Source organism: Haliotis cracherodii, unplaced genomic scaffold (assembly GCF_022045235.1).
Source record: "Haliotis cracherodii isolate W230 unplaced genomic scaffold, xgHalCrac1.p SCAF_23, whole genome shotgun sequence".
Taxonomy (NCBI): Eukaryota; Metazoa; Mollusca; class Gastropoda; order Lepetellida; family Haliotidae; genus Haliotis; species Haliotis cracherodii.
In genome coordinates, this window is record NW_027266279.1 from 11,326,167 (window position 1) to 11,350,684 (window position 24,518).

The following is a 24,518-nucleotide window of genomic DNA, read 5'->3' on the forward strand; positions in this document are numbered from 1 at the left end:
TACAATCATATCGTGAGGCAACATTCTTCATTTTAATGTCACCATAAACACAGAAAGAGCACGAGGCATGTCAGTGTCTACCACGTCCATTGCAGAATCATTTCCATTTCGCAATCCACTGGGGTTTTGTTTTTGCTTTTTTACTCAAATGATTGTGAAGGATGTATGGTATGCCGGATCTTTTCGTAAAACTAGGCTTGTTATTGACAGGCCCCTGTAGCGCAGGGGATAGCGCGCTGGACTTCTAATCCAGAGGCCGTGGGTTCGAATCCCATCAGGGAAGCAGCGTTCATTTTACAGTTAATGTTTTAACATACTTCTTTACCAACTACCATCATATCGTGAGGCAACATTCTTCATTTTAATGTCATCATAAACACAGAAAGAGCACGAGGCATGTCAGTGTCTACCACGTCCATTGCAGAATCAATTCCATTTCGCTATCCACTCGGGTTTTGGGTTTTTTTCAGCTTGCAATGATTGTGAAGGATATATGGTATGCTGGATCTTTTCGTAAAACTAGGCTTGTTATTGCCAGGTCCCTGTAGCGCAGGGGATAGCGCGCTGGACTTCTAATCCAGAGGCCGTGGGTTCGAATCCCACCAGGGATGCAGCAATCATTTTAATTTTCAATTTTTAACATACTTCTTTACCAACTACAATCATATTGTGAGGCAACATTCTTCATTTAAATAGCACCATAAACACAGAAAGAGCACGAGGCATGTCAGTGTCTACCACGTCCATTGCAGAATCATTTCCATTTCGCAATCCACTGGGGTTTTGTTTTTGCTTTTTTACTCAAATGATTGTGAAGGATGTTTGGTATGCCGGATCTTTTTGTAAAACTAGGCTTGTTATTGACAGGTCCCTGTAGCGCAGGGGATAGCGCGCTGGACTTCTAATCCAGAGGCCGTGGGTTCGAATCCCACCAGGGATGCAGCCATCATTTTACAGTTATGTTTTAACATACTTCTTTACCAACTACCATCATATCGTAAGTCAACATTCTTCATTTGAATGTCATCATAAACACAGAAAGAGCACGAGGCATGTCAGTGTCTACCACATCCAATGCAGTATCAATTCCATTTCGCTATCCACTCGGGTTTTGGGTTTTTTTCAGCTTGCAATGATTGTGACGGATATATGGTATGCCGGATCTTTTCGTAAAACTAGGTTTTCTATTGCCAGGTACCTGTAGCGCAGGGGATAGCGCGCTGGACTTCTAATCCAGAGGCCGTGGGTTCGAATCCCATCAGGGATGCAACGTTTATTTTACAGTTAATGTTTTAACATACTTTTTACCAACTACCATCATATGGTGAGGCAACATTCTTCATTTTAATGTCATCATAAACACAGAAAGAGCACTGGGCATGTCAGTGTCTACCGAGTCCATTGCAGAATCAATTCCATTTCGCTATCCACTCGGGTTTTGGGGTTTTTTTCAGCTTGCAATGATTGTGACGGATATATGGTATGCCGGATCTTTTCCTAAAACTAGGCTTTCTATTGCCAGGTCCCTGTAGCGCAGGGGATAGCGCGCTGGACTTCTAATCCAGAGGCCGTGGGTTCGAATCCCACCAGGGATGCAGCCATCATTTTACAGTTATGTTTTAACATACTTCTTTACCAACTACAATCATATCGTGAGGCAACATTCTTCATTTAAATGTCATCATAAACACAGAAAGAGCACGAGGCATGTCAGTGTCTACCACGTCCATTGCAGAATCAATTCCATTTCGCTATCCACTGGGGTTTTGGTTTTTTTTCAGCTTGCAATGATTGTGACAGATATATGATATGCCGGATCTTTTCCTAAAACTAGGCTTTCTATTGCCAGGTCCCTGTAGCGCAGGGGATAGCGCGCTGGACTTCTAATCCAGAGGCCGTGGGTTCGAATCCCACCAGGGATGCAGCAATCATTTTACAGTTATGTTTTAACATACTTCTTTACCAACTAAAATCATATCGTGAGGCAACATTCTTCATTTAAATGTCATCATAAACACAGAAAGAGCACGAGGCATGTCAGTGTCTACCACGTCCATTGCAGAATCATTTCCATTTCGCAATCCACTGGGGTTTTGTTTTTGCTTTTTTACCCAAATGATTGTGAAGGATGTATGGTATGCCGGATCTTTTCGTAAAACTAGGCTTCTTATTGACAGGCCCCTGTAGCGCAGGGGATAGCGCGCTGGACTTCTAATCCAGAGGCCGTGGGTTCGAATCCCATCAGGGATGCAACGTTTATTTTACAGTTAATGTTTTAACATACTTTTTACCAACTACCATCATATGGTGAGGCAACATTCTTCATTTTAATGTCATCATAAACACAGAAAGAGCACTGGGCATGTCAGTGTCTACCGAGTCCATTGCAGAATCAATTCCATTTCGCTATCCACTCGGGTTTTGGGGGTTTTTTCAGCTTGCAATGATTGTGACGGATATATGGTATGCCGGATCTTTTCCTAAAACTAGGCTTTCTATTGCCAGGTCCCTGTAGCGCAGGGGATAGCGCGCTGGACTTCTAATCCATAAACACAGAAAGAGCACGAGGCATGTCAGTGTCTACCACGTCCATTGCAGAATCATTTCCATTTCGCAATCCACTGGGGTTTTGTTTTTGCTTTTTTACTCAAATGATTGTGAAGGATGTTTGGTATGCCGGATCTTTTTGTAAAACTAGGCTTGTTATTGACAGGTCCCTGTAGCGCAGGGGATAGCGCGCTGGACTTCTAATCCAGAGGCCGTGGGTTCGAATCCCACCAGGGATGCAGCCATCATTTTACAGTTATGTTTTAACATACTTCTTTACCAACTACCATCATATCGTAAGTCAACATTCTTCATTTGAATGTCATCATAAACACAGAAAGAGCACGAGGCATGTCAGTGTCTACCACATCCAATGCAGTATCAATTCCATTTCGCTATCCACTCGGGTTTTGGGTTTTTTTCAGCTTGCAATGATTGTGACGGATATATGGTATGCCGGATCTTTTCGTAAAACTAGGTTTTCTATTGCCAGGTACCTGTAGCGCAGGGGATAGCGCGCTGGACTTCTAATCCAGAGGCCGTGGGTTCGAATCCCATCAGGGATGCAACGTTTATTTTACAGTTAATGTTTTAACATACTTTTTACCAACTACCATCATATGGTGAGGCAACATTCTTCATTTTAATGTCATCATAAACACAGAAAGAGCACTGGGCATGTCAGTGTCTACCGAGTCCATTGCAGAATCAATTCCATTTCGCTATCCACTCGGGTTTTGGGGTTTTTTTCAGCTTGCAATGATTGTGACGGATATATGGTATGCCGGATCTTTTCCTAAAACTAGGCTTTCTATTGCCAGGTCCCTGTAGCGCAGGGGATAGCGCGCTGGACTTCTAATCCAGAGGCCGTGGGTTCGAATCCCACCAGGGATGCAGCCATCATTTTACAGTTATGTTTTAACATACTTCTTTACCAACTACAATCATATCGTGAGGCAACATTCTTCATTTAAATGTCATCATAAACACAGAAAGAGCACGAGGCATGTCAGTGTCTACCACGTCCATTGCAGAATCAATTCCATTTCGCTATCCACTGGGGTTTTGGTTTTTTTTCAGCTTGCAATGATTGTGACAGATATATGATATGCCGGATCTTTTCCTAAAACTAGGCTTTCTATTGCCAGGTCCCTGTAGCGCAGGGGATAGCGCGCTGGACTTCTAATCCAGAGGCCGTGGGTTCGAATCCCACCAGGGATGCAGCAATCATTTTACAGTTATGTTTTAACATACTTCTTTACCAACTAAAATCATATCGTGAGGCAACATTCTTCATTTAAATGTCATCATAAACACAGAAAGAGCACGAGGCATGTCAGTGTCTACCACGTCCATTGCAGAATCATTTCCATTTCGCAATCCACTGGGGTTTTGTTTTTGCTTTTTTACCCAAATGATTGTGAAGGATGTATGGTATGCCGGATCTTTTCGTAAAACTAGGCTTCTTATTGACAGGCCCCTGTAGCGCAGGGGATAGCGCGCTGGACTTCTAATCCAGAGGCCGTGGGTTCGAATCCCATCAGGGATGCAACGTTTATTTTACAGTTAATGTTTTAACATACTTTTTACCAACTACCATCATATGGTGAGGCAACATTCTTCATTTTAATGTCATCATAAACACAGAAAGAGCACTGGGCATGTCAGTGTCTACCGAGTCCATTGCAGAATCAATTCCATTTCGCTATCCACTCGGGTTTTGGGGTTTTTTTCAGCTTGCAATGATTGTGACGGATATATGGTATGCCGGATCTTTTCCTAAAACTAGGCTTTCTATTGCCAGGTCCCTGTAGCGCAGGGGATAGCGCGCTGGACTTCTAATCCAGAGGCCGTGGGTTCGAATCCCACCAGGGATGCAGCCATCATTTTACAGTTATGTTTTAACATACTTCTTTACCAACTACCATCATATCGTGAGGCAACATTCTTCATTTAAATGTCATCATAAACACAGAAAGAGCACGAGGCATGTCAGTGTCTACCACGTCCATTGCAGAATCAATTCCATTTCGCTATCCACTGGGGTTTTGTTCTGTTTTTTTACCCAAATGATTGTGAAGGATGTAGGGTATGCTGGATCTTTTCATAAAAATAGGCTCAACATTGCCAGGTCCCTGTAGCGCAGGGGATAGCGCGCTGGACTTCTAATCCAGAGGCCGTGGGTTCGAATCCCACCAGGGATGCAGCCATCATTTTACAGTTATGTTTTAACATACTTCTTTACCAACTACCATCATATGGTGAGGCAACATTCTTCATTTTAATGTCATCATAAACACAGAAAGAGCACGAGGCATGTCAGTGTCTACCACGTCCATTGCAGAATGAATTCCATTTCGCTATCCACTCGGGTTTTGTTCTGTTTTTTTACCCAAATGATTGTGAAGGATATATGGTATGCTGGATCTTTTCGTAAAACTAGGCTTTCTATTGCCAGGTCCCTGTAGCGCAGGGGATAGCGCGCTGGACTTCTAATCCAGAGGCCGTGGGTTCGAATCCCACCAGGGATGCAGCAATCATTTTACAGTTATGTTTTAACATACTTCTTTACCAACTACAATCATATCGTGAGGCAACATTCTTCATTTTAATGTCATCATAAACACAGGAAGAGCACGAGGCATGTCAGTGTCTACCACGTCCATTGCAGAATCAATTCCATTTCGCTATCCACTCGGGTTTTTGTTCTGTTTTTTTTACCCAAATGATTGTGAAGGATGTAGGGTATGCCGGATCTTTTCATAAAAGTAGGCTGCACATTGCCAGGTCCCTGTAGCGGAGGGGATAGCGCTCTGGACTTCTAATCCAGAGGCCGTGGGTTCGAATCCCACCAGGGATGCAGCAATCATTTTACAGTTATGTTTTAACATACTTCTTTACCAACTACAATCATATCGTGAGGCAACATTCTTCATTTTAATGTCATCATAAACACAGAAAGAGCACGAGGCATGTCAGTGTCTACCACGTCCATTGCAGAATCAATTCCATTTCGCTATCCACTGGGGTTTTGGGTTTTTTTCAGCTTGCAATGATTGTGACGGATATATGGTATGCCGGATCTTTTCATAAAACTAGGCTTTCTATTGCCAGGTCCCTGTAGCGGAGGGGATAGCGCGCTGGACTTCTAATCCAGAGGCCGTGGGTTCGAATCCCACCAGGGATGCAGCAATCATTTTACAGTTATGTTTTAACATACTTCTTTACCAACTACAATCATATCGTGAGGCAATATTCTTCATTTGAATGTCATCATAAACACAGAAAGAGCACGAGGCATGTCAGTGTCTACCACGTCCATTGCAGAATCAATTCCATTTCGCTATCCACTGGGGTTTTTTGTTTTTTTTCAGCTTGCAATGATTGTGACAGATATATGATATGCCGGATCTTTTCCTAAAACTAGGCTTTCTATTGCCAGGTCCCTGTAGCCCAGGGGATAGCGCGCTGGACTTCTAATCCAGAGGCCGTGGGTTCGAATCCCACCAGGGATGCAGCAATCATTTTAATTTTCATTTTTTAACATACTTCTTTACCAACTACAATCATATCGTGAGGCAACATTCTTCATTTGAATGTCATCATAAACACAGAAAGAGCACGAGGCATGTCAGTGTCTACCAGGTCCATTGCAGAATCAATTCCATTTCGCTATCCACTCGGGTTTTGTTCTGTTTTTTTACCCAAATGATTGTGAAAGATGTATGGTATGCTGGATCTTTAAATAAAACTAGGCTGCACGTTGCCAGGTCCCTGTAGCGCAGGGGATAGCGCGCTGGACTTCTAATCCAGAGGCCGTGGGTTCGAATCCCACCAGGGATGCAGCAATCATTTTACAGTTATGTTTTAACATACTTCTTTACCAACTAAAATCATATCGTGAGGCAACATTCTTCATTTTAATGTCATCATAAACACAGGAAGAGCACGAGGCATGTCAGTGTCTACCACGTCCATTGAAGAATCAATTCCATTTCGCTATCCACTGTGTTTTTGTTCTGTTTTTTTTACCCAAATGATTGTGAAGGATGTATGGTATGCCGGATCTTTTCATAAAAGTAGGCTGCACGTTGCCAGGTCCCTGTAGCGCAGGGGATAGCGCGCTGGACTTCTAATCCAGAGGCCGTGGGTTCGAATCCCACCAGGGATGCAGCAATCATTTTACAGTTATGTTTTAACATACTTCTTTACCAACTAAAATCATATCGTGAGGCAACATTCTTCATTTTAATGTCATCATAAACACAGGAAGAGCACGAGGCATGTCAGTGTCTACCACGTCCATTGAAGAATCAATTCCATTTCGCTATCCACTGTGTTTTTGTTCTGTTTTTTTTACCCAAATGATTGTGAAGGATGTATGGTATGCCGGATCTTTTCATAAAAGTAGGCTGCACATTGCCAGGTCCCTGTAGCGCAGGGGATAGCACGCTGGACTTCTAATCCAGAGGCCGTGGGTTCGAATCCCACCAGGGATGCAGCCATTATTTTACAGTTAATGTTTTAACATACTTCTTTACCAACTAAAATCATATCGTAAGTCAACATTCTTCATTTGAATGTCATCATAAACACAGAAAGAGCACGAGGCATGTCAGTGTCTACCACGTCCATTGCAGAATCAATTCCATTTCGCTATCTACTGGTTTTTTTTGTTTTTTTTCAGCTTGCAATGATTGTGACGGATATATGGTATGCCGGATCTTTTCGTAAAACTAGGCTTTCTATTGCCAGGTCCCTGTAGCGCAGGGGATAGCGCGCTGGACTTCTAATCCAGAGGCCGTGGGTTCGAATCCCACCAGGGATGCAGCAATCATTTTAATTTTCAATTTTTAACATACTTCTTTACCAACTACAATCATATCGTGAGGCAACATTCTTCATTTGAATGTCATCATAAACACAGAAAGAGCACGAGGCATGTCAGTGTCTACCACGTCCATTGCAGAATCAATTCCATTTCGCTATCCACTCGGGTTTTGTTCTGTTTTTTTACCCAAATGATTGTGAAAGATGTATGGTATGCTGGATCTTTACATAAAACTAGGCTGCACGTTGCCAGGTCCCTGTAGCGCAGGGGATAGCGCGCTGGACTTCTAATCCAGAGGCCGTGGGTTCGAATCCCACCAGGGATGCAACATCTATTTTAATTTTATTTTTTTAACATACTTCTTTACCAACTACAATCACATCGTGAGACAACATTCTTCATTTAAATAGCACCATAAACACAGAAAGAGCACGAGGCATGTCAGTGTCTACCACGTCCATTGCAGAATCATTTCCATTTCGCAATCCACTGGGGTTTTGTTTTTGCTTTTTTACTCAAATGATTGTGAAGGATGTATGGTATGCCGGATCTTTTCGTAAAACTAGGCTTGTTATTGACAGGTCCCTGTAGCGCAGGGGATAGCGCGCTGGACTTCTAATCCGGAGGCCGTCGGTTCGAATCCCACCAGGGATGCAGCCATCATTTTACAGTTATGTTTTAACATACTTCTTTACCAACTACCATCATATCGTAAGTCAACATTCTTCATTTGAATGTCATCATAAACACAGAAAGAGCACGAGGCATGTCAGTGTCTACCACGTCCATTGCAGTATCAATTCCATTTCGCAATCCACTGGGGTTTTGTTTTTGCTTTTTTACTCAAATGATTGTGAAGGATGTATGGTATGCCGGATCTTTTTGTAAAACTAGGCTTGTTATTGACAGGCTTGTTATTGACAGGCTTGTTATTGACAGCGCGCTGCACTTCTAATCCAGAGGCCGTGGGTTCGAATCCCACCAGGGATGCAGCAATCATTTTACAGTTATGTTTTAACATACTTCTTTACCAACTACCATCATATCGTGAGGCAACATTCTTCATTTAAATGTCATCATAAACACAGAAAGAGCACGAGGCATGTCAGTGTCTACCACGTCCATTGCAGAATCAATTCCATTTCGCTATCCACTGGGGTTTTGTTCTGTTTTTTTACCCAAATGATTTTGAAGGATATATGGTATGCCGGATCTTTTCGTAAAACTAGGCTTTCTATTGCCAGGTCCCTGTAGCGCAGGGGATAGCGCCCTGGACTTCTAATCCAGAGGCCGTGGGTTCGAATCCCACCAGGGATGCAGCAATCATTTTACAGTTATGTTTTAACATACTTCTTTACCAACTACCATCATATCGTGAGGCAACATTCTTCATTTAAATGTCATCATAAACACAGAAAGAGCACGAGGCATGTCAGTGTCTACCACGTCCATTGCAGAATCAATTCCATTTCGCTATCCACTCGGGTTTTGTTCTGTTTTTTTCAGCTTGCAATGATTGTGACAGATATATGATATGCCGGATCTTTTCCTAAAACTAGGCTTTCTATTGCCAGGTCCCTGTAGCGCAGGGGATAGCGCGCTGGACTTCTAATCCAGAGGCCGTGGGTTCGAATCCCACCAGGGATGCAGCAATCATTTTACAGTTATGTTTTAACATACTTCTTTACCAACTAAAATCATATCGTGAGGCAACATTCTTCATTTAAATGTCATCATAAACACAGAAAGAGCACGAGGCATGTCAGTGTCTACCACGTCCATTGCAGAATCATTTCCATTTCGCAATCCACTGGGGTTTTGTTTTTGCTTTTTTACTCAAATGATTGTGAAGGATGTATGGTATGCCGGATCTTTTCGTAAAACTAGGCTTCTTATTGCCAGGTCCCTGTAGCGCAGGGGATAGCGCGCTGGACTTCTAATCCAGAGGCCGTGGGTTCGAATCCCATCAGGGATGCAACGTTCATTTTACAGTTAATGTTTTAACATACTTCTTTACCAACTACCATCATATCGTGAGGCAACATTCTTCATTTGAATGTCATCATAAACACAGAAAGAGCACTAGGCATGTCAGTGTCTACCACGTCCATTGCAGAATCAATTCCATTTCGCTATCCACTCGGATTTTGGGTTTTTTTCAGCTTGCAATGATTGTGACGGATATATGGTATGCCGGATCTTTTCGTAAAACTAGGCTTTCTATTGCCAGGTCCCTGTAGCGCAGGGGATAGCGCGCTGGACTTCTAATCCAGAGGCCGTGGGTTCGAATCCCACCAGGGATGCAGCAATCATTTTACAGTTATGTTTTAACATACTTCTTTACCAACTACCATCATATCGTGAGGCAACATTCTTCATTTAAATGTCATCATAAACACAGAAAGAGCACGAGGCATGTCAGTGTCTACCACGTCCATTGCAGAATCAATTCCATTTCGCTATCCACTGGGGTTTTGTTCTGTTTTTTTACCCAAATGATTGTGAAGGATGTATGGTATGCCGGATCTTTTCATAAAAATAGGCTCAACATTGCCAGGTCCCTGTAGCGCAGGGGATAGCGCGCTGGACTTCTAATTCAGAGGCCGTGGGTTCGAATCCCACCAGGGATGCAGCAATCATTTTACAGTTATGTTTTAACATACTTCTTTACCAACTACCATCATATCGTGAGGCAACATTCTTCATTTTAATGTCATCATAAACACAGAAAGAGCACGAGGCATGTCAGTGTCTACCACGTCCATTGCAGAATCAATTCCATTTCGCTATCCACTCGGGTTTTTTTCTGTTTTTTTACCCAAATGATTGTGAAGGATATATGGTATGCTGGATCTTTTCGTAAAACTAGGCTTTCTATTGCCAGGTCCCTGTAGCCCAGGGGATAGCGCGCTGCTCTTCTAATCCAGAGGCCGTGGGTTCGAATCCCACCAGGGATGCAGCAATCATTTTACAGTTATGTTTTAACATACTTCTTTACCAACTAAAATCATATCGTGAGGCAACATTCTTCATTTTAATGTCATCATAAACACAGGAAGAGCACGAGGCATGTCAGTGTCTACCACGTCCATTGCAGAATCAATTCCATTTCGCTATCCACTGTGTTTTTGTTCTGTCTTTTTACTCAAATGATTGTGAAGGATGTATGGTATGCTGGATCTATTCATAAAAGTAGGCTGCATATTGCCAGGTCCCTGTAGCGCAGGGGATAGTGCGCTGGACTTCTAATCCAGAGGCCGTGGGTTCGAATCCCACCAGGGATGCAGCAATCATTTTACAGTTATGTTTTAACATACTTCTTTACCAACTACAATCATATCGTGAGGCAACATTCTTCATTTTAATGTCATCATAAACACAGAAAGAGCACGAGGCATGTCAGTGTCTACCACGTCCATTGCAGAATCAATTCCATTTCGCTATCCACTGGGGTTTTGTTCTGTTTTTTTACCCAAATGATTGTGAAGGATATATGGTATGCTTGATCTTTTCGTAAAACTAGGCTTTCTATTGCCAGGTCCCTGTAGCGCAGGGGATAGCGCGCTGGACTTCTAATCCAGAGGCCGTGGGTTCGAATCCCACCAGGGATGCAGCCATCATTTTACAGTTATGTTTTAACATACTTCTTTACCAACTAAAATCATATCGTGAGGCAACATTCTTCATTTTAATGTCATCATAAACACAGAAAGAGCACGAGGCATGTCAGTGTCTACCACGTCCATTGCAGAATCAATTCCATTTCGCTATCCACTGTGTTTTTGTTCTGTTTTTTTTACCCAAATGATTGTGAAGGATGTATGGTATGCCGGATCTTTTCATAAAAGTAGGCTGCACATTGCCAGGTCCCTGTAGCGCAGGGGATAGCGCGCTGGACTTCTAATCCAGAGGCCGTGGGTTCGAATCCCACCAGGGATGCAGCAATCATTTTACAGTTATGTTTTAACATACTTCTTTACCAACTAAAATCATATCGTGAGGCAACATTCTTCATTTTAATGTCATCATAAACACAGAAAGAGCACGAGGCATGTCAGTGTCTACCACGTCCATTGCAGAATCAATTCCATTTCGCTATCCACTGGGGTTTTGGGTTTTTTTCAGCTTGCAATGATTGTGACGGATATATGGTATGCCGGATCTTTTCGTAAAACTAGGCTTTCTATTGCCAGGTCCCTGTAGCGCAGGGGATAGCGCCCTGGACTTCTAATCCAGAGGCCGTGGGTTCGAATCCCACCAGGGATGCAGCAATCATTTTACAGTTATGTTTTAACATACTTCTTTACCAACTACAATCATATCGTGAGGCAACATTCTTCATTTAAATGTCATCATAAACACAGAAAGAGCACGAGGCATGTCAGTGTCTACCACGTCCATTGCAGAATCAATTCCATTTCGCTATCCACTGGGGTTTTGGGTTTTTTTCAGCTTGCAATGAGTGTGACAGATATATGATATGCCGGATCTTTTCCTAAAACTAGGCTTTCTATTGCCAGGTCCCTGTAGCGCAGGGGATAGCGCGCTGGACTTCTAATCCAGAGGCCGTGGGTTCGAATCCCACCAGGGATGCAGCCATCATTTTACAGTTATGTTTTAACATACTTCTTTACCAACTACAATCATATCGTGAGGCAACATTCTTCATTTTAATGTCATCATAAACACAGGAAGAGCACGAGGCATGTCAGTGTCTACCACGTCCATTGCAGAATCAATTCCATTTCGCTATCCACTGTGTTTTTGTTCTGTTTTTTTTACCCAAATGATTGTGAAGGATGTATGGTATGTCGGATCTTTTCATAAAAGTAGGCTGCACATTGCCAGGTCCCTGTAGCGCAGGGGATAGCGCGCTGGACTTCTAATCCAGAGGCCGTGGGTTCGAATCCCACCAGGGATGCAGCAATCATTTTACAGTTATGTTTTAACATACTTCTTTACCAACTACCATCATATCGTGAGGCAACATTCTTCATTTTAATGTCATCATAAACACAGAAAGAGCACGAGGCATGTCAGTGTCTACCACGTCCATTGCAGAATCAATTCCATTTCGCTATCCACTGGGGTTTTGGGGTTTTTTCAGCTTGCAATGATTGTGACGGATATATGGTATGCCGGATCTTTTCGTAAAACTAGGCTTTCTATTGCCAGGTCCCTGTAGCGCAGGGGATAGCGCGCTGGACTTCTAATCCAGAGGCCGTGGGTTCGAATCCCACCAGGGATGCAGCAATCATTTTACAGTTATGTTTTAACATACTTCTTTACCAACTACAATCATATCGTGAGGCAACATTCTTCATTTAAATGTCATCATAAACACAGAAAGAGCACGAGGCATGTCAGTGTCTACCACGTCCATTGCAGAATCAATTCCATTTCGCTATCCACTCGGGTTTTGGGTTTTTTTCAGCTTGCAATGATTGTGACAGATATATGATATGCCGGATCTTTTCCTAAAACTAGGCTTTCTATTGCCAGGTCCCTGTAGCGCAGGGGATAGCGCGCTGGACTTCTAATCCAGAGGCCGTGGGTTCGAATCCCACCAGGGATGCAGCAATCATTTTACAGTTATGTTTTAACATACTTCTTTACCAACTAAAATCATATCGTGAGGCAACATTCTTCATTTAAATGTCATCATAAACACAGAAAGAGCACGAGGCATGTCAGTGTCTACCACGTCCATTGCAGAATCAATTCCATTTCGCTATCCACTGGGGTTTTGGGTTTTTTTCAGCTTGCAATGATTGTGACGGATATATGGTATGCCGGATCTTTTCGTAAAACTAGGCTTTCTATTGCCAGGTCCCTGTAGCGGAGGGGATAGCGCGCTGGACTTCTAATCCAGAGGCCGTGGGTTCGAATCCCACCAGGGATGCAGCAATCATTTTACAGTTATGTTTTAACATACTTCTTTACCAACTACAATCATATCGTGAGGCAACATTCTTCATTTGAATGTCATCATAAACACAGAAAGAGCACGAGGCATGTCAGTGTCTACCACGTCCATTGCAGAATCAATTCCATTTCGCTATCCACTTGGGGTTTTTTTGGTTTTTTTACCCAAATGATTGTGAAGGATATATGGTATGCTGGATCTTTTCATTAAAGTAGGCTGCACATTGCCAGGTCTCTGTAGCGCAGCGGATAGCGCGCTGGACTTCTAATCCAGAGGCCGTCGGTTCGAATCCCACCAGGGATGCAGCAATCATTTTACAGTTATGTTTTAACATACTTCTATACCAACTACCATCATATCGTGAGGCAACATTCTTCATTTAAATGTCATCATAAACACAGAAAGAGCACGAGGCATGTCAGTGTCTACCACGTCCATTGCAGAATCAATTCCATTTCGCTATCCACTCGGGTTTTGTTCTGTTTTTTTACCCAAATGATTGTGAAGGATGTAGGGTATGCTGGATCTTTTCATAAAAGTAGGCTGCACATTGCCAGGTCCCTGTAGCGCAGGGGATAGCGCGCTGGACTTCTAATCCAGAGGCCGTGGGTTCGAATCCCACCAGGGATGCAGCAATCATTTTACAGTTATGTTTTAACATACTTCTTTACCAACTACCATCATATCGTGAGGCAACATTCTTCATTTGAATGTCATCATAAACACAGAAAGAGCACGAGGCATGTCAGTGTCTACCACGTCCATTGCAGAATCAATTCCATTTCGCTATCCACTGGGGTTTTGGGTTTTTTTCAGCTTGCAATGATTGTGACGGATATATGGTATGCCGGATCTTTTCGTAAAACTAGGCTTTCTATTGCCAGGTCCCTGTAGCGCAGGGGATAGCGCGCTGGACTTCTAATGAAGAGGCTGTGGGTTCGAATCCCACCAGGGATGCAGCAATCATTTTAATTTTCAATTTTTAACAAACTTCTTTACCAACTATAATCATATCGTGAGGCAACATTCTTCATTTTATTGTCATCATAAACACAGAAAGAGCACGAGGCATGTCAGTGTCTACCACGTCCATTGCAGAATCAATTCCATTTCGCTCTCCACTGGGGTTTTGGGTTGTTTTCAGCTTAGAATGATTGTGACGGATATATGGTATGCCGGATCTTTTCCTAAAACTAGGCTTTCTATTGCCAGGTCCCTGTAGCGCAGGGGATAGCGCGCTGGACTTCTAATCCAGAGGCCGTGGGTTCGAATCCCACCAGGGATGCAGCAATCATTTTAATTTTCAATTTTTAACAAACTTCTTTACCAACTATAATCATATCGTGAGGCAACATTCTTCATTTTATTGTCATCATAAACACAGAAAGAGCACGAGGCGTGTCAGTGTCTACCACGTCCATTGCAGAATCAATTCCATTTCGCTATCCACTCGGGTTTTGGGTTGTTTTCAGCTTAGAATGATTGTGACGGATATATGGTATGCCGGATCTTTTCCTAAAACTAGGCTTTCTATTGCCAGGTCCCTGTAGCGCAGGGGATAGCGCGCTGGACTTCTAATCCAGAGGCCGTGGGTTCGAATCCCACCAGGGATGCAGCAATCATTTTACAGTTATGTTTTAACATACTTCTTTACCAACTACAATCATATCGTGAGGCAACATTCTTCATTTGAATGTCATCATAAACACAGAAAGAGCACGAGGCATGTCAGTGTCTACCACGTCCATTGCAGAATCAATTCCATTTCGCTATCCACTTGGGTTTTTTTTGGTTTTTTTACCCAAATGATTGTGACGGATATATGGTATGCTGGATCTTTTCATTAAAGTAGGCTGCACATTGCCAGGTCCCTGTAGCGCAGCGGATAGCGCGCTGCACTTCTAATCCAGAGGCCGTGGGTTCGAATCCCACCAGGGATGCAGCAATCATTTTACAGTTATGTTTTTACATACTTCTATACCAACTACCATCATATCGTGAGGCAACATTCTTCATTTAAATGTCATCATAAACACAGAAAGAGCACGAGTCATGTCAGTGTCTACCACGTCCATTGCAGAATCAATTCCATTTCGCTATCCACTCGGGTTTTGTTCTGTTTTTTTACCCAAATGATTGTGAAGGATGTAGGGTATGCTGGATCTTTTCATAAAAGTAGGCTGCAAATTGCTAGGTCCCTGTAGCCCAGGGGATAGCGCGCTGGACTTCTAATCCAGAGGCCGTGGGTTCGAATCCCACCAGGGATGCAGCAATCATTTTACAGTTATGTTTTAACATACTTCTTTACCAACTAAAATCATATCGTAAGGCAACATTCTTCATTTTAATGTCATCATAAACACAGAAAGAGCACGAGGCATGTCAGTGTCTACCACGTCCATTGCAGAATCCATTCCATTTCGCTATCCACTGGGTTTTTTTTTTTTTTTCAGCTTGCAATGATTGTGACGGATATATGGTATGCCGGATCTTTTCGTAAAACTAGGCTTTCTATTGCCAGGTCCCTGTAGCGCAGGGGATAGCGCGCTGGACTTCTAATCCAGAGGCCATGGGTTCGAATCCCACCAGGGATGCAGCAATCATTTTACAGTTATGTTTTAACATACTTCTTTACCAACTACAATCATATCGTGAGGCAACATTCTTCATTTTATTGTCATCATAAACACAGAAAGAGCACGAGGCATGTCAGTGTCTACCACGTCCATTGCAGAATCAATTCCATTTCGCTATCCACTTGGGTTTTTTTTGGTTTTTTTACCCAAATGATTGTGACGGATATATGGTATGCTGGATCTTTTCATTAAAGTAGGCTGCACATTGCCAGGTCCCTGTAGCGCAGCGGATAGCGCGCTGCACTTCTAATCCAGAGGCCGTCGGTTCGAATCCCACCAGGGATGCAGCAATCATTTTACAGGTATGTTTTAACATACTTCTATACCAACTACCATCATATCGTGAGGCAACATTCTTCATTTAAATGTCATCATAAACACAGAAAGAGCACGAGTCATGTCAGTGTCTACCACGTCCATTGCAGAATCAATTCCATTTCGCTATCCACTCGGGTTTTGTTCTGTTTTTTTACCCAAATGATTGTGAAGGATGTAGGGTATGCTGGATCTTTTCATAAAAGTAGGCTGCAAATTGCCAGGTCCCTGTAGCGCAGGGGATAGCGCGCTGGACTTCTAATCCAGAGGCCGTGGGTTCGAATCCCACCAGGGATGCAGCAATCATTTTACAGTTATGTTTTAACATACTTCTTTACCAACTAAAATCATATCGTGAGGCAACATTCTTCATTTTAATGTCATCATAAACACAGAAAGAGCACGAGGCATGTCAGTGTCTACCACGTCCATTGCAGAATCAATTCCATTTCGCTATCCACTGGGGTTTTGGGTTTTTTTCAGCTTGCAATGATTGTGACGGATATATGGTATGCCGGATCTTTTCGTAAAACTAGGCTTTCTATTGCCAGGTCCCTGTAGCGCAGGGGATAGCGCCCTGGACTTCTAATCCAGAGGCCGTGGGTTCGAATCCCACCAGGGATGCAGCAATCATTTTACAGTTATGTTTTAACATACTTCTTTACCAACTACAATCATATCGTGAGGCAACATTCTTCATTTAAATGTCATCATAAACACAGAAAGAGCACGAGGCATGTCAGTGTCTACCACGTCCATTGCAGAATCAATTCCATTTCGCTATCCACTGGGGTTTTGGGTTTTTTTCAGCTTGCAATGAGTGTGACAGATATATGATATGCCGGATCTTTTCCTAAAACTAGGCTTTCTATTGCCAGGTCCCTGTAGCGCAGGGGATAGCGCGCTGGACTTCTAATCCAGAGGCCGTGGGTTCGAATCCCACCAGGGATGCAGCCATCATTTTACAGTTATGTTTTAACATACTTCTTTACCAACTACAATCATATCGTGAGGCAACATTCTTCATTTTAATGTCATCATAAACACAGGAAGAGCACGAGGCATGTCAGTGTCTACCACGTCCATTGCAGAATCAATTCCATTTCGCTATCCACTGTGTTTTTGTTCTGTTTTTTTTACCCAAATGATTGTGAAGGATGTATGGTATGTCAGATCTTTTCATAAAAGTAGGCTGCACATTGCCAGGTCCCTGTAGCGCAGGGGATAGCGCGCTGGACTTCTAATCCAGAGGCCGTGGGTTCGAATCCCACCAGGGATGCAGCAATCATTTTACAGTTATGTTTTAACATACTTCTTTACCAACTACCATCATATCGTGAGGCAACATTCTTCATTTGAATGTCATCATAAACACAGAAAGAGCACGAGGCATGTCAGTGTCTACCACGTCCATTGCAGAATCAATTCCATTTCGCTATCCACTGGGGTTTTGGGTTTTTTTCAGCTTGCAATGATTGTGACGGATATATGGTATGCCGGATCTTTTCGTAAAACTAGGCTTTCTATTGCCAGGTCCCTGTAGCGCAGGGGATAGCGCGCTGGACTTCTAATCCAGAGGCCGTGGGTTCGAATCCCACCAGGGATGCAGCAATCATTTTACAGTTATGTTTTAACATACTTCTTTACCAACTACAATCATATCGTGAGGCAACATTCTTCATTTAAATGTCATCATAAACACAGAAAGAGCACGAGGCATGTCAGTGTCTACCACGTCCATTGCAGAATCAATTCCATTTCGCTATCCACTCGGGTTTTGGGTTTTTTTCAGCTTGCAATGATTGTGACAGATATATGATATGCCGGATCTTTTCCTAAAACTAGGCTTTCTATTGCCAGGTCCCTGTAGCGCAGGGGATAGCGCGCTGGACTTCTAATCCAGAGGCCGTGGGTTCGAATCCCACCAGGGATGCAGCAATCATTTTACAGTTATGTTTTAACATACTTCTTTACCAACTAAAATCATATCGTGAGGCAACATTCTTCATTTAAATGTCATCATAAACACAGAAAGAGCACGAGGCATGTCAGTGTCTACCACGTCCATTGCAGAATCAATTCCATTTCGCTATCCACTGGGGTTTTGGGTTTTTTTCAGCTTGCAATGATTGTGACGGATATATGGTATGCCGGATCTTTTCGTAAAACTAGGCTTTCTATTGCCAGGTCCCTGTAGCGGAGGGGATAGCGCGCTGGACTTCTAATCCAGAGGCCGTGGGTTCGAATCCCACCAGGGATGCAGCAATCATTTTACAGTTATGTTTTAACATACTTCTTTACCAACTACAATCATATCGTGAGGCAACATTCTTCATTTGAATGTCATCATAAACACAGAAAGAGCACGAGGCATGTCAGTGTCTACCACGTCCATTGCAGAATCAATTCCATTTCGCTATCCACTTGGGGTTTTTTTGGTTTTTTTACCCAAATGATTGTGAAGGATATATGGTATGCTGGATCTTTTCATTAAAGTAGGCTGCACATTGCCAGGTCTCTGTAGCGCAGCGGATAGCGCGCTGGACTTCTAATCCAGAGGCCGTCGGTTCGAATCCCACCAGGGATGCAGCAATCATTTTACAGTTATGTTTTAACATACTTCTATACCAACTACCATCATATCGTGAGGCAACATTCTTCATTTAAATGTCATCATAAACACAGAAAGAGCACGAGGCATGTCAGTGTCTACCACGTCCATTGCAGAATCAATTCCATTTCGCTATCCACTCGGGTTTTGTTCTGTTTTTTTACCCAAATGATTGTGAAGGATGTAGGGTATGCTGGATCTTTTCATAAAAGTAGGCTGCACATTGCCAGGTCCCTGTAGCGCAGGGGATAGCGCGCTGGACTTCTAATCCAGAGGCCGTGGGTTCGAATCCCACCAGGGATGCAGCAATCATTTTACAGTTATGTTTTAACATACTTCTTTACCAACTACCATCATATCGTGAGGCAACATTCTTCATTTGAATGTCATCATAAACACAGAAAGAGCACGAGGCATGTCAGTGTCTACCACGTCCATTGCAGAATCAATTCCATTTCGCTATCCACTGGGGTTTTGGGTTTTTTTCAGCTTGCAATGATTGTGACGGATATATGGTATGCCGGATCTTTTCGTAAAACTAGGCTTTCTATTGCCAGGTCCCTGTAGCGCAGGGGATAGCGCGCTGGACTTCTAATGAAGAGGCTGTGGGTTCGAATCCCACCAGGGATGCAGCAATCATTTTAATTTTCAATTTTTAACAAACTTCTTTACCAACTATAATCATATCGTGAGGCAACATTCTTCATTTTATTGTCATCATAAACACAGAAAGAGCACGAGGCATGTCAGTGTCTACCACGTCCATTGCAGAATCAATTCCATTTCGCTCTCCACTGGGGTTTTGGGTTGTTTTCAGCTTAGAATGATTGTGACGGATATATGGTATGCCGGATCTTTTCCTAAAACTAGGCTTTCTATTGCCAGGTCCCTGTAGCGCAGGGGATAGCGCGCTGGACTTCTAATCCAGAGGCCGTGGGTTCGAATCCCACCAGGGATGCAGCAATCATTTTAATTTTCAATTTTTAACAAACTTCTTTACCAACTATAATCATATCGTGAGGCAACATTCTTCATTTTATTGTCATCATAAACACAGAAAGAGCACGAGGCGTGTCAGTGTCTACCACGTCCATTGCAGAATCAATTCCATTTCGCTATCCACTCGGGTTTTGGGTTGTTTTCAGCTTAGAATGATTGTGACGGATATATGGTATGCCGGATCTTTTCCTAAAACTAGGCTTTCTATTGCCAGGTCCCTGTAGCGCAGGGGATAGCGCGCTGGACTTCTAATCCAGAGGCCGTGGGTTCGAATCCCACCAGGGATGCAGCAATCATTTTACAGTTATGTTTTTACATACTTCTATACCAACTACCATCATATCGTGAGGCAACATTCTTCATTTAAATGTCATCATAAACACAGAAAGAGCACGAGTCATGTCAGTGTCTACCACGTCCATTGCAGAATCAATTCCATTTCGCTATCCACTCGGGTTTTGTTCTGTTTTTTTACCCAAATGATTGTGAAGGATGTAGGGTATGCTGGATCTTTTCATAAAAGTAGGCTGCAAATTGCTAGGTCCCTGTAGCCCAGGGGATAGCGCGCTGGACTTCTAATCCAGAGGCCGTGGGTTCGAATCCCACCAGGGATGCAGCAATCATTTTACAGTTATGTTTTAACATACTTCTTTACCAACTAAAATCATATCGTGAGGCAACATTCTTCATTTTAATGTCATCATAAACACAGAAAGAGCACGAGGCATGTCAGTGTCTACCACGTCCATTGCAGAATCCATTCCATTTCGCTATCCACTGGGTTTTTTTTTTTTTTTCAGCTTGCAATGATTGTGACGGATATATGGTATGCCGGATCTTTTCGTAAAACTAGGCTTTCTATTGCCAGGTCCCTGTAGCGCAGGGGATAGCGCGCTGGACTTCTAATCCAGAGGCCATGGGTTCGAATCCCACCAGGGATGCAGCAATCATTTTACAGTTATGTTTTAACATACTTCTTTACCAACTACAATCATATCGTGAGGCAACATTCTTCATTTTATTGTCATCATAAACACAGAAAGAGCACGAGGCATGTCAGTGTCTACCACGTCCATTGCAGAATCAATTCCATTTCGCTATCCACTTGGGTTTTTTTTGGTTTTTTTACCCAAATGATTGTGACGGATATATGGTATGCTGGATCTTTTCATTAAAGTAGGCTGCACATTGCCAGGTCCCTGTAGCGCAGCGGATAGCGCGCTGCACTTCTAATCCAGAGGCCGTCGGTTCGAATCCCACCAGGGATGCAGCAATCATTTTACAGGTATGTTTTAACATACTTCTATACCAACTACCATCATATCGTGAGGCAACATTCTTCATTTAAATGTCATCATAAACACAGAAAGAGCACGAGTCATGTCAGTGTCTACCACGTCCATTGCAGAATCAATTCCATTTCGCTATCCACTCGGGTTTTGTTCTGTTTTTTTACCCAAATGATTGTGAAGGATGTAGGGTATGCTGGATCTTTTCATAAAAGTAGGCTGCAAATTGCTAGGTCCCTGTAGCGCAGGGGATAGCGCGCTGGACTTCTAATCCAGAGGCCGTGGGTTCGAATCCCACCAGGGATGCAGCCATCATTTTACAGTTATGTTTTAACATACTTCTTTACCAACTACAATCATATCGTGAGGCAACATTCTTCATTTTAATGTCATCATAAACACAGAAAGAGCACGAGGCATGTCAGTGTCTACCACGTCCATTGCAGAATCAATTCCATTTCGCTATCCACTTGTTTTTTTTGGGTTTTTTTACCCAAATGATTGTGAAGGATGTATGGTATGCTGGATCTTTTCATAAAAGTAGGCTGCACATTGCCAGGTCCCTGTAGCGCAGGGGATAGCGCGCTGGACTTCTAATCCAGAGGCCGTGGGTTCGAATCCCACCAGGGATGCAGCCATCATTTTACAGTTATGTTTTAACATACTTCTTTACCAACTACCATCATATCGTGAGGCAACATTCTTCATTTGAATGTCATCATAAACACAGAAAGAGCACGAGGCATGTCAGTGTCTACCACGTCCATTGCAGAATCAATTCCATTTCGCTATCCACTGGGTTTTGTTTTTTTTCAGCTTGCAATGATTGTGACGGATATATGGTATGCCGGATCTTTTCGTAAAACTAGGCTTTCTATTGCCAGGTCCCTGTAGCGCAGGGGATAGCGCGCTGGACTTCTAATGAAGAGGCTGTGGGTTCGAATCCCACCAGGGATGCAGCAATCATTTTAATTTTCAATTTTTAACAAACTTCTTTACCAACTATAATCATATCGTGAGGCAACATTCTTCATTTTATTGTCATCATAAACACAGAAAGAGCACGAGGCATGTCAGTGTCTACCACGTCCATTGCAGAATCAATTCCATTTCGCTCTCCACTCGGGTTTTGGGTTGTTTTCAGCTTAGAATGATTGTGACGGATATATGGTATGCCGGATCTTTTCCTAAAAGTAGGCTGCACATTGCCAGGTCCCTGTAGCGCAGGGGATAGCGCGCTGGACTTCTAATCCAGAGGCCGTGGGTTCGAATCCCACCAGGGATGCAGCAATCATTTTACAGTTATGTTTTAACATACTTCTTTACCAACTACAATCATATCGTGAGGCAACATTCTTCATTTTAATGTCTTCATAAACACAGAAAGAGCACGAGGCATGTCAGTGTCTACCACGTCCATTGCAGAATCAATTCCATTTCGCTATCCACTGGGGTTTTGGGTTGTTTTCAGCTTAGAATGATTGTGACGGATATATGGTATGCCGGATCTTTTCCTAAAACTAGGCTTTCTATTGCCAGGTCCCTGTAGCGCAGGGGATAGCGCGCTGGACTTCTAATCCAGAGGCCGTCGGTTCGAATCCCACCAGGGATGCAGCAATCATTTTACAGTTATGTTTTAACATACTTCTTTACCAACTACAATCATATCGTGAGGCAACATTCTTCATTTTAATGTCATCATAAACACAGAAAGAGCACGAGGCATGTCAGTGTCTACCACGTCCATTGCAGAATCAATTCCATTTCGCTCTCCACTCGGGTTTTGGGTTGTTTTCAGCTTAGAATGATTGTGACGGATATATGGTATGCCGGATCTTTTCCTAAAACTAGGCTTTCTATTGCCAGGTCCCTGTAGCCCAGGGGATAGCGCGCTGGACTTCTAATCCAGAGGCCGTGGGTTCGAATCCCACCAGGGATGCAGCAATCATTTTAATTTTCAATTTTTAACAAACTTCTTTACCAACTATAATCATATCGTGAGGCAACATTCTTCATTTTATTGTCATCATAAACACAGAAAGAGCACGAGGCATGTCAGTGTCTACCACGTCCATTGCAGAATCAATTCCATTTCGCTATCCACTCGGGTTTTGGGTTGTTTTCAGCTTAGAATGATTGTGACGGATATATGATATGCCGGATCTTTTCCTAAAACTAGGCTTTCTATTGCCAGGTCCCTGTAGCGCAGGGGATAGCGCGCTGGACTTCTAATCCAGAGGCCGTGGGTTCGAATCCCACCAGGGATGCAGCAATCATTTTACAGTTATGTTTTAACATACTTCTTTACCAACTACAATCATATCGTGAGGCAACATTCTTCATTTTAATGTCATCATAAACACAGAAAGAGCACGAGGCATGTCAGTGTCTACCACGTCCATTGCAGAATCAATTCCATTTCGCTATCCACTGGGGTTTTGTTCTGTTTTTTTACCCAAATGATTGTGAAGGATATATGGTATGCTGGATCTTTTCGTAAAACTAGGCTTTCTATTGCCAGGTCCCTGTAGCGCAGGGGATAGCGCGCTGGACTTCTAATCCAGAGGCCGTGGGTTCGAATCCCACCAGGGATGCAGCCATCATTTTACAGGTATGTTTTAACATACTTCTTTACCAACTAAAATCATATCGTGAGGCAACATTCTTCATTTTAATGTCATCATAAACACAGGAAGAGCACGAGGCATGTCAGTGTCTACCACGTCCATTGCAGAATCAATTCCATTTCGCTATCCACTGTGTTTTTGTTCTTTTTTTTTTACCCAAATGATTGTGAAGGATGTATGGTATGCTGGATCTTTTCATAAAAGTAGGCTGCACATTGCCAGGTCCCTGTAGCGCAGGGGATAGCGCGCTGGACTTCTAATCCAGAGGCCGTGGGTTCGAATCCCACCAGGGATGCAGCAATCATTTTACAGTTATGTTTTAACATACTTCTTTACCAACTACAATCATATCGTGAGGCAACATTCTTCATTTTAATGTCATCATAAACACAGAAAGAGCACGAGGCATGTCAGTGTCTACCACGTCCATTGCAGAATCCATTCCATTTCGCTATCCACTGGGGTTTTGGGGTTTTTTCAGCTTGCAATGATTGTGACGGATATATGGTATGCCGGATCTTTTCCTAAAACTAGGCTTTCTATTGCCAGGTCCCTGTAGCGCAGGGGATAGCGCGCTGGACTTCTAATCCAGAGGCCGTGGGTTCGAATCCCACCAGGGATGCAGCAATCATTTTACAGTTATGTTTTAACATACTTCTTTACCAACTACAATCATATCGTGAGGCAACATTCTTCATTTAAATGTCATCATAAACACAGAAAGAGCACGAGGCATG

At 42.9% G+C, this 24,518-nt stretch overlaps 73 non-coding genes across 73 annotated transcripts; all 73 read left to right on the forward strand.

Annotated features, from left to right (window-relative positions):
- The first annotated feature begins 210 nt into the window (after nucleotides 1-210).
- Trnar-ucu (transfer RNA arginine (anticodon UCU)) lies at nucleotides 211-285 on the forward strand. The gene has a single exon. It is a non-coding gene; the product is annotated as a tRNA-Arg (tRNA).
- A 253-nt stretch (nucleotides 286-538) lies between these two features.
- On the forward strand, nucleotides 539-611 carry Trnar-ucu (transfer RNA arginine (anticodon UCU)). Its single transcript has one exon. It is a non-coding gene; the product is annotated as a tRNA-Arg (tRNA).
- A 256-nt stretch (nucleotides 612-867) lies between these two features.
- Trnar-ucu (transfer RNA arginine (anticodon UCU)) lies at nucleotides 868-940 on the forward strand. Its single transcript has one exon. It is a non-coding gene; the product is annotated as a tRNA-Arg (tRNA).
- A 254-nt stretch (nucleotides 941-1,194) lies between these two features.
- Nucleotides 1,195-1,267, forward strand: Trnar-ucu (transfer RNA arginine (anticodon UCU)). The gene has a single exon. It is a non-coding gene; the product is annotated as a tRNA-Arg (tRNA).
- Nucleotides 1,268-1,522: 255 nt separating this feature from the next.
- Nucleotides 1,523-1,595, forward strand: Trnar-ucu (transfer RNA arginine (anticodon UCU)). Its single transcript has one exon. It is a non-coding gene; the product is annotated as a tRNA-Arg (tRNA).
- A 254-nt stretch (nucleotides 1,596-1,849) lies between these two features.
- On the forward strand, nucleotides 1,850-1,922 carry Trnar-ucu (transfer RNA arginine (anticodon UCU)). The gene has a single exon. It is a non-coding gene; the product is annotated as a tRNA-Arg (tRNA).
- A 255-nt stretch (nucleotides 1,923-2,177) lies between these two features.
- On the forward strand, nucleotides 2,178-2,252 carry Trnar-ucu (transfer RNA arginine (anticodon UCU)). The gene has a single exon. It is a non-coding gene; the product is annotated as a tRNA-Arg (tRNA).
- A 461-nt stretch (nucleotides 2,253-2,713) lies between these two features.
- Nucleotides 2,714-2,786, forward strand: Trnar-ucu (transfer RNA arginine (anticodon UCU)). Its single transcript has one exon. It is a non-coding gene; the product is annotated as a tRNA-Arg (tRNA).
- Nucleotides 2,787-3,040: 254 nt separating this feature from the next.
- Nucleotides 3,041-3,113, forward strand: Trnar-ucu (transfer RNA arginine (anticodon UCU)). The gene has a single exon. It is a non-coding gene; the product is annotated as a tRNA-Arg (tRNA).
- Nucleotides 3,114-3,368: 255 nt separating this feature from the next.
- Trnar-ucu (transfer RNA arginine (anticodon UCU)) lies at nucleotides 3,369-3,441 on the forward strand. Its single transcript has one exon. It is a non-coding gene; the product is annotated as a tRNA-Arg (tRNA).
- Nucleotides 3,442-3,695: 254 nt separating this feature from the next.
- Trnar-ucu (transfer RNA arginine (anticodon UCU)) lies at nucleotides 3,696-3,768 on the forward strand. The gene has a single exon. It is a non-coding gene; the product is annotated as a tRNA-Arg (tRNA).
- Nucleotides 3,769-4,023: 255 nt separating this feature from the next.
- Nucleotides 4,024-4,098, forward strand: Trnar-ucu (transfer RNA arginine (anticodon UCU)). Its single transcript has one exon. It is a non-coding gene; the product is annotated as a tRNA-Arg (tRNA).
- Nucleotides 4,099-4,351: 253 nt separating this feature from the next.
- On the forward strand, nucleotides 4,352-4,424 carry Trnar-ucu (transfer RNA arginine (anticodon UCU)). The gene has a single exon. It is a non-coding gene; the product is annotated as a tRNA-Arg (tRNA).
- Nucleotides 4,425-4,678: 254 nt separating this feature from the next.
- Trnar-ucu (transfer RNA arginine (anticodon UCU)) lies at nucleotides 4,679-4,751 on the forward strand. Its single transcript has one exon. It is a non-coding gene; the product is annotated as a tRNA-Arg (tRNA).
- Nucleotides 4,752-5,005: 254 nt separating this feature from the next.
- Trnar-ucu (transfer RNA arginine (anticodon UCU)) lies at nucleotides 5,006-5,078 on the forward strand. Its single transcript has one exon. It is a non-coding gene; the product is annotated as a tRNA-Arg (tRNA).
- Nucleotides 5,079-5,334: 256 nt separating this feature from the next.
- On the forward strand, nucleotides 5,335-5,407 carry Trnar-ucu (transfer RNA arginine (anticodon UCU)). Its single transcript has one exon. It is a non-coding gene; the product is annotated as a tRNA-Arg (tRNA).
- Nucleotides 5,408-5,661: 254 nt separating this feature from the next.
- On the forward strand, nucleotides 5,662-5,734 carry Trnar-ucu (transfer RNA arginine (anticodon UCU)). Its single transcript has one exon. It is a non-coding gene; the product is annotated as a tRNA-Arg (tRNA).
- A 255-nt stretch (nucleotides 5,735-5,989) lies between these two features.
- On the forward strand, nucleotides 5,990-6,062 carry Trnar-ucu (transfer RNA arginine (anticodon UCU)). The gene has a single exon. It is a non-coding gene; the product is annotated as a tRNA-Arg (tRNA).
- A 255-nt stretch (nucleotides 6,063-6,317) lies between these two features.
- On the forward strand, nucleotides 6,318-6,390 carry Trnar-ucu (transfer RNA arginine (anticodon UCU)). The gene has a single exon. It is a non-coding gene; the product is annotated as a tRNA-Arg (tRNA).
- A 255-nt stretch (nucleotides 6,391-6,645) lies between these two features.
- Nucleotides 6,646-6,718, forward strand: Trnar-ucu (transfer RNA arginine (anticodon UCU)). The gene has a single exon. It is a non-coding gene; the product is annotated as a tRNA-Arg (tRNA).
- Nucleotides 6,719-6,973: 255 nt separating this feature from the next.
- On the forward strand, nucleotides 6,974-7,046 carry Trnar-ucu (transfer RNA arginine (anticodon UCU)). Its single transcript has one exon. It is a non-coding gene; the product is annotated as a tRNA-Arg (tRNA).
- Nucleotides 7,047-7,302: 256 nt separating this feature from the next.
- Trnar-ucu (transfer RNA arginine (anticodon UCU)) lies at nucleotides 7,303-7,375 on the forward strand. The gene has a single exon. It is a non-coding gene; the product is annotated as a tRNA-Arg (tRNA).
- Nucleotides 7,376-7,630: 255 nt separating this feature from the next.
- Trnar-ucu (transfer RNA arginine (anticodon UCU)) lies at nucleotides 7,631-7,703 on the forward strand. Its single transcript has one exon. It is a non-coding gene; the product is annotated as a tRNA-Arg (tRNA).
- A 256-nt stretch (nucleotides 7,704-7,959) lies between these two features.
- Trnar-ucu (transfer RNA arginine (anticodon UCU)) lies at nucleotides 7,960-8,032 on the forward strand. Its single transcript has one exon. It is a non-coding gene; the product is annotated as a tRNA-Arg (tRNA).
- Nucleotides 8,033-8,622: 590 nt separating this feature from the next.
- On the forward strand, nucleotides 8,623-8,695 carry Trnar-ucu (transfer RNA arginine (anticodon UCU)). The gene has a single exon. It is a non-coding gene; the product is annotated as a tRNA-Arg (tRNA).
- Nucleotides 8,696-8,952: 257 nt separating this feature from the next.
- Nucleotides 8,953-9,025, forward strand: Trnar-ucu (transfer RNA arginine (anticodon UCU)). The gene has a single exon. It is a non-coding gene; the product is annotated as a tRNA-Arg (tRNA).
- A 255-nt stretch (nucleotides 9,026-9,280) lies between these two features.
- Trnar-ucu (transfer RNA arginine (anticodon UCU)) lies at nucleotides 9,281-9,353 on the forward strand. The gene has a single exon. It is a non-coding gene; the product is annotated as a tRNA-Arg (tRNA).
- Nucleotides 9,354-9,608: 255 nt separating this feature from the next.
- Nucleotides 9,609-9,681, forward strand: Trnar-ucu (transfer RNA arginine (anticodon UCU)). Its single transcript has one exon. It is a non-coding gene; the product is annotated as a tRNA-Arg (tRNA).
- Nucleotides 9,682-9,935: 254 nt separating this feature from the next.
- On the forward strand, nucleotides 9,936-10,008 carry Trnar-ucu (transfer RNA arginine (anticodon UCU)). Its single transcript has one exon. It is a non-coding gene; the product is annotated as a tRNA-Arg (tRNA).
- Nucleotides 10,009-10,262: 254 nt separating this feature from the next.
- Trnar-ucu (transfer RNA arginine (anticodon UCU)) lies at nucleotides 10,263-10,335 on the forward strand. Its single transcript has one exon. It is a non-coding gene; the product is annotated as a tRNA-Arg (tRNA).
- A 254-nt stretch (nucleotides 10,336-10,589) lies between these two features.
- Trnar-ucu (transfer RNA arginine (anticodon UCU)) lies at nucleotides 10,590-10,662 on the forward strand. Its single transcript has one exon. It is a non-coding gene; the product is annotated as a tRNA-Arg (tRNA).
- Nucleotides 10,663-10,916: 254 nt separating this feature from the next.
- Nucleotides 10,917-10,989, forward strand: Trnar-ucu (transfer RNA arginine (anticodon UCU)). Its single transcript has one exon. It is a non-coding gene; the product is annotated as a tRNA-Arg (tRNA).
- A 255-nt stretch (nucleotides 10,990-11,244) lies between these two features.
- On the forward strand, nucleotides 11,245-11,317 carry Trnar-ucu (transfer RNA arginine (anticodon UCU)). The gene has a single exon. It is a non-coding gene; the product is annotated as a tRNA-Arg (tRNA).
- A 254-nt stretch (nucleotides 11,318-11,571) lies between these two features.
- Nucleotides 11,572-11,644, forward strand: Trnar-ucu (transfer RNA arginine (anticodon UCU)). Its single transcript has one exon. It is a non-coding gene; the product is annotated as a tRNA-Arg (tRNA).
- Nucleotides 11,645-11,898: 254 nt separating this feature from the next.
- On the forward strand, nucleotides 11,899-11,971 carry Trnar-ucu (transfer RNA arginine (anticodon UCU)). The gene has a single exon. It is a non-coding gene; the product is annotated as a tRNA-Arg (tRNA).
- Nucleotides 11,972-12,226: 255 nt separating this feature from the next.
- Nucleotides 12,227-12,299, forward strand: Trnar-ucu (transfer RNA arginine (anticodon UCU)). The gene has a single exon. It is a non-coding gene; the product is annotated as a tRNA-Arg (tRNA).
- A 254-nt stretch (nucleotides 12,300-12,553) lies between these two features.
- Trnar-ucu (transfer RNA arginine (anticodon UCU)) lies at nucleotides 12,554-12,626 on the forward strand. Its single transcript has one exon. It is a non-coding gene; the product is annotated as a tRNA-Arg (tRNA).
- Nucleotides 12,627-12,880: 254 nt separating this feature from the next.
- On the forward strand, nucleotides 12,881-12,953 carry Trnar-ucu (transfer RNA arginine (anticodon UCU)). The gene has a single exon. It is a non-coding gene; the product is annotated as a tRNA-Arg (tRNA).
- A 254-nt stretch (nucleotides 12,954-13,207) lies between these two features.
- On the forward strand, nucleotides 13,208-13,280 carry Trnar-ucu (transfer RNA arginine (anticodon UCU)). Its single transcript has one exon. It is a non-coding gene; the product is annotated as a tRNA-Arg (tRNA).
- A 254-nt stretch (nucleotides 13,281-13,534) lies between these two features.
- On the forward strand, nucleotides 13,535-13,607 carry Trnar-ucu (transfer RNA arginine (anticodon UCU)). The gene has a single exon. It is a non-coding gene; the product is annotated as a tRNA-Arg (tRNA).
- A 254-nt stretch (nucleotides 13,608-13,861) lies between these two features.
- Nucleotides 13,862-13,934, forward strand: Trnar-ucu (transfer RNA arginine (anticodon UCU)). Its single transcript has one exon. It is a non-coding gene; the product is annotated as a tRNA-Arg (tRNA).
- A 254-nt stretch (nucleotides 13,935-14,188) lies between these two features.
- Trnar-ucu (transfer RNA arginine (anticodon UCU)) lies at nucleotides 14,189-14,261 on the forward strand. The gene has a single exon. It is a non-coding gene; the product is annotated as a tRNA-Arg (tRNA).
- Nucleotides 14,262-14,516: 255 nt separating this feature from the next.
- On the forward strand, nucleotides 14,517-14,589 carry Trnar-ucu (transfer RNA arginine (anticodon UCU)). Its single transcript has one exon. It is a non-coding gene; the product is annotated as a tRNA-Arg (tRNA).
- Nucleotides 14,590-14,844: 255 nt separating this feature from the next.
- Trnar-ucu (transfer RNA arginine (anticodon UCU)) lies at nucleotides 14,845-14,917 on the forward strand. Its single transcript has one exon. It is a non-coding gene; the product is annotated as a tRNA-Arg (tRNA).
- A 254-nt stretch (nucleotides 14,918-15,171) lies between these two features.
- Nucleotides 15,172-15,244, forward strand: Trnar-ucu (transfer RNA arginine (anticodon UCU)). Its single transcript has one exon. It is a non-coding gene; the product is annotated as a tRNA-Arg (tRNA).
- Nucleotides 15,245-15,498: 254 nt separating this feature from the next.
- Trnar-ucu (transfer RNA arginine (anticodon UCU)) lies at nucleotides 15,499-15,571 on the forward strand. Its single transcript has one exon. It is a non-coding gene; the product is annotated as a tRNA-Arg (tRNA).
- A 254-nt stretch (nucleotides 15,572-15,825) lies between these two features.
- On the forward strand, nucleotides 15,826-15,898 carry Trnar-ucu (transfer RNA arginine (anticodon UCU)). The gene has a single exon. It is a non-coding gene; the product is annotated as a tRNA-Arg (tRNA).
- Nucleotides 15,899-16,152: 254 nt separating this feature from the next.
- On the forward strand, nucleotides 16,153-16,225 carry Trnar-ucu (transfer RNA arginine (anticodon UCU)). Its single transcript has one exon. It is a non-coding gene; the product is annotated as a tRNA-Arg (tRNA).
- A 254-nt stretch (nucleotides 16,226-16,479) lies between these two features.
- Nucleotides 16,480-16,552, forward strand: Trnar-ucu (transfer RNA arginine (anticodon UCU)). The gene has a single exon. It is a non-coding gene; the product is annotated as a tRNA-Arg (tRNA).
- A 254-nt stretch (nucleotides 16,553-16,806) lies between these two features.
- Nucleotides 16,807-16,879, forward strand: Trnar-ucu (transfer RNA arginine (anticodon UCU)). The gene has a single exon. It is a non-coding gene; the product is annotated as a tRNA-Arg (tRNA).
- Nucleotides 16,880-17,133: 254 nt separating this feature from the next.
- On the forward strand, nucleotides 17,134-17,206 carry Trnar-ucu (transfer RNA arginine (anticodon UCU)). Its single transcript has one exon. It is a non-coding gene; the product is annotated as a tRNA-Arg (tRNA).
- A 255-nt stretch (nucleotides 17,207-17,461) lies between these two features.
- Nucleotides 17,462-17,534, forward strand: Trnar-ucu (transfer RNA arginine (anticodon UCU)). Its single transcript has one exon. It is a non-coding gene; the product is annotated as a tRNA-Arg (tRNA).
- A 254-nt stretch (nucleotides 17,535-17,788) lies between these two features.
- On the forward strand, nucleotides 17,789-17,861 carry Trnar-ucu (transfer RNA arginine (anticodon UCU)). The gene has a single exon. It is a non-coding gene; the product is annotated as a tRNA-Arg (tRNA).
- A 254-nt stretch (nucleotides 17,862-18,115) lies between these two features.
- Nucleotides 18,116-18,188, forward strand: Trnar-ucu (transfer RNA arginine (anticodon UCU)). Its single transcript has one exon. It is a non-coding gene; the product is annotated as a tRNA-Arg (tRNA).
- Nucleotides 18,189-18,442: 254 nt separating this feature from the next.
- Nucleotides 18,443-18,515, forward strand: Trnar-ucu (transfer RNA arginine (anticodon UCU)). Its single transcript has one exon. It is a non-coding gene; the product is annotated as a tRNA-Arg (tRNA).
- A 254-nt stretch (nucleotides 18,516-18,769) lies between these two features.
- Nucleotides 18,770-18,842, forward strand: Trnar-ucu (transfer RNA arginine (anticodon UCU)). Its single transcript has one exon. It is a non-coding gene; the product is annotated as a tRNA-Arg (tRNA).
- A 254-nt stretch (nucleotides 18,843-19,096) lies between these two features.
- On the forward strand, nucleotides 19,097-19,169 carry Trnar-ucu (transfer RNA arginine (anticodon UCU)). The gene has a single exon. It is a non-coding gene; the product is annotated as a tRNA-Arg (tRNA).
- A 254-nt stretch (nucleotides 19,170-19,423) lies between these two features.
- Trnar-ucu (transfer RNA arginine (anticodon UCU)) lies at nucleotides 19,424-19,496 on the forward strand. Its single transcript has one exon. It is a non-coding gene; the product is annotated as a tRNA-Arg (tRNA).
- Nucleotides 19,497-19,751: 255 nt separating this feature from the next.
- On the forward strand, nucleotides 19,752-19,824 carry Trnar-ucu (transfer RNA arginine (anticodon UCU)). The gene has a single exon. It is a non-coding gene; the product is annotated as a tRNA-Arg (tRNA).
- Nucleotides 19,825-20,079: 255 nt separating this feature from the next.
- Trnar-ucu (transfer RNA arginine (anticodon UCU)) lies at nucleotides 20,080-20,152 on the forward strand. The gene has a single exon. It is a non-coding gene; the product is annotated as a tRNA-Arg (tRNA).
- A 254-nt stretch (nucleotides 20,153-20,406) lies between these two features.
- On the forward strand, nucleotides 20,407-20,479 carry Trnar-ucu (transfer RNA arginine (anticodon UCU)). Its single transcript has one exon. It is a non-coding gene; the product is annotated as a tRNA-Arg (tRNA).
- A 254-nt stretch (nucleotides 20,480-20,733) lies between these two features.
- On the forward strand, nucleotides 20,734-20,806 carry Trnar-ucu (transfer RNA arginine (anticodon UCU)). Its single transcript has one exon. It is a non-coding gene; the product is annotated as a tRNA-Arg (tRNA).
- A 254-nt stretch (nucleotides 20,807-21,060) lies between these two features.
- On the forward strand, nucleotides 21,061-21,133 carry Trnar-ucu (transfer RNA arginine (anticodon UCU)). The gene has a single exon. It is a non-coding gene; the product is annotated as a tRNA-Arg (tRNA).
- A 254-nt stretch (nucleotides 21,134-21,387) lies between these two features.
- Nucleotides 21,388-21,460, forward strand: Trnar-ucu (transfer RNA arginine (anticodon UCU)). The gene has a single exon. It is a non-coding gene; the product is annotated as a tRNA-Arg (tRNA).
- Nucleotides 21,461-21,713: 253 nt separating this feature from the next.
- Nucleotides 21,714-21,786, forward strand: Trnar-ucu (transfer RNA arginine (anticodon UCU)). Its single transcript has one exon. It is a non-coding gene; the product is annotated as a tRNA-Arg (tRNA).
- A 252-nt stretch (nucleotides 21,787-22,038) lies between these two features.
- On the forward strand, nucleotides 22,039-22,111 carry Trnar-ucu (transfer RNA arginine (anticodon UCU)). The gene has a single exon. It is a non-coding gene; the product is annotated as a tRNA-Arg (tRNA).
- Nucleotides 22,112-22,366: 255 nt separating this feature from the next.
- Nucleotides 22,367-22,439, forward strand: Trnar-ucu (transfer RNA arginine (anticodon UCU)). Its single transcript has one exon. It is a non-coding gene; the product is annotated as a tRNA-Arg (tRNA).
- Nucleotides 22,440-22,693: 254 nt separating this feature from the next.
- On the forward strand, nucleotides 22,694-22,766 carry Trnar-ucu (transfer RNA arginine (anticodon UCU)). Its single transcript has one exon. It is a non-coding gene; the product is annotated as a tRNA-Arg (tRNA).
- Nucleotides 22,767-23,020: 254 nt separating this feature from the next.
- On the forward strand, nucleotides 23,021-23,093 carry Trnar-ucu (transfer RNA arginine (anticodon UCU)). The gene has a single exon. It is a non-coding gene; the product is annotated as a tRNA-Arg (tRNA).
- A 255-nt stretch (nucleotides 23,094-23,348) lies between these two features.
- On the forward strand, nucleotides 23,349-23,421 carry Trnar-ucu (transfer RNA arginine (anticodon UCU)). The gene has a single exon. It is a non-coding gene; the product is annotated as a tRNA-Arg (tRNA).
- A 254-nt stretch (nucleotides 23,422-23,675) lies between these two features.
- Nucleotides 23,676-23,748, forward strand: Trnar-ucu (transfer RNA arginine (anticodon UCU)). Its single transcript has one exon. It is a non-coding gene; the product is annotated as a tRNA-Arg (tRNA).
- Nucleotides 23,749-24,003: 255 nt separating this feature from the next.
- Nucleotides 24,004-24,076, forward strand: Trnar-ucu (transfer RNA arginine (anticodon UCU)). The gene has a single exon. It is a non-coding gene; the product is annotated as a tRNA-Arg (tRNA).
- A 254-nt stretch (nucleotides 24,077-24,330) lies between these two features.
- Nucleotides 24,331-24,403, forward strand: Trnar-ucu (transfer RNA arginine (anticodon UCU)). The gene has a single exon. It is a non-coding gene; the product is annotated as a tRNA-Arg (tRNA).
- The last annotated feature ends 115 nt before the right edge of the window (nucleotides 24,404-24,518 follow it).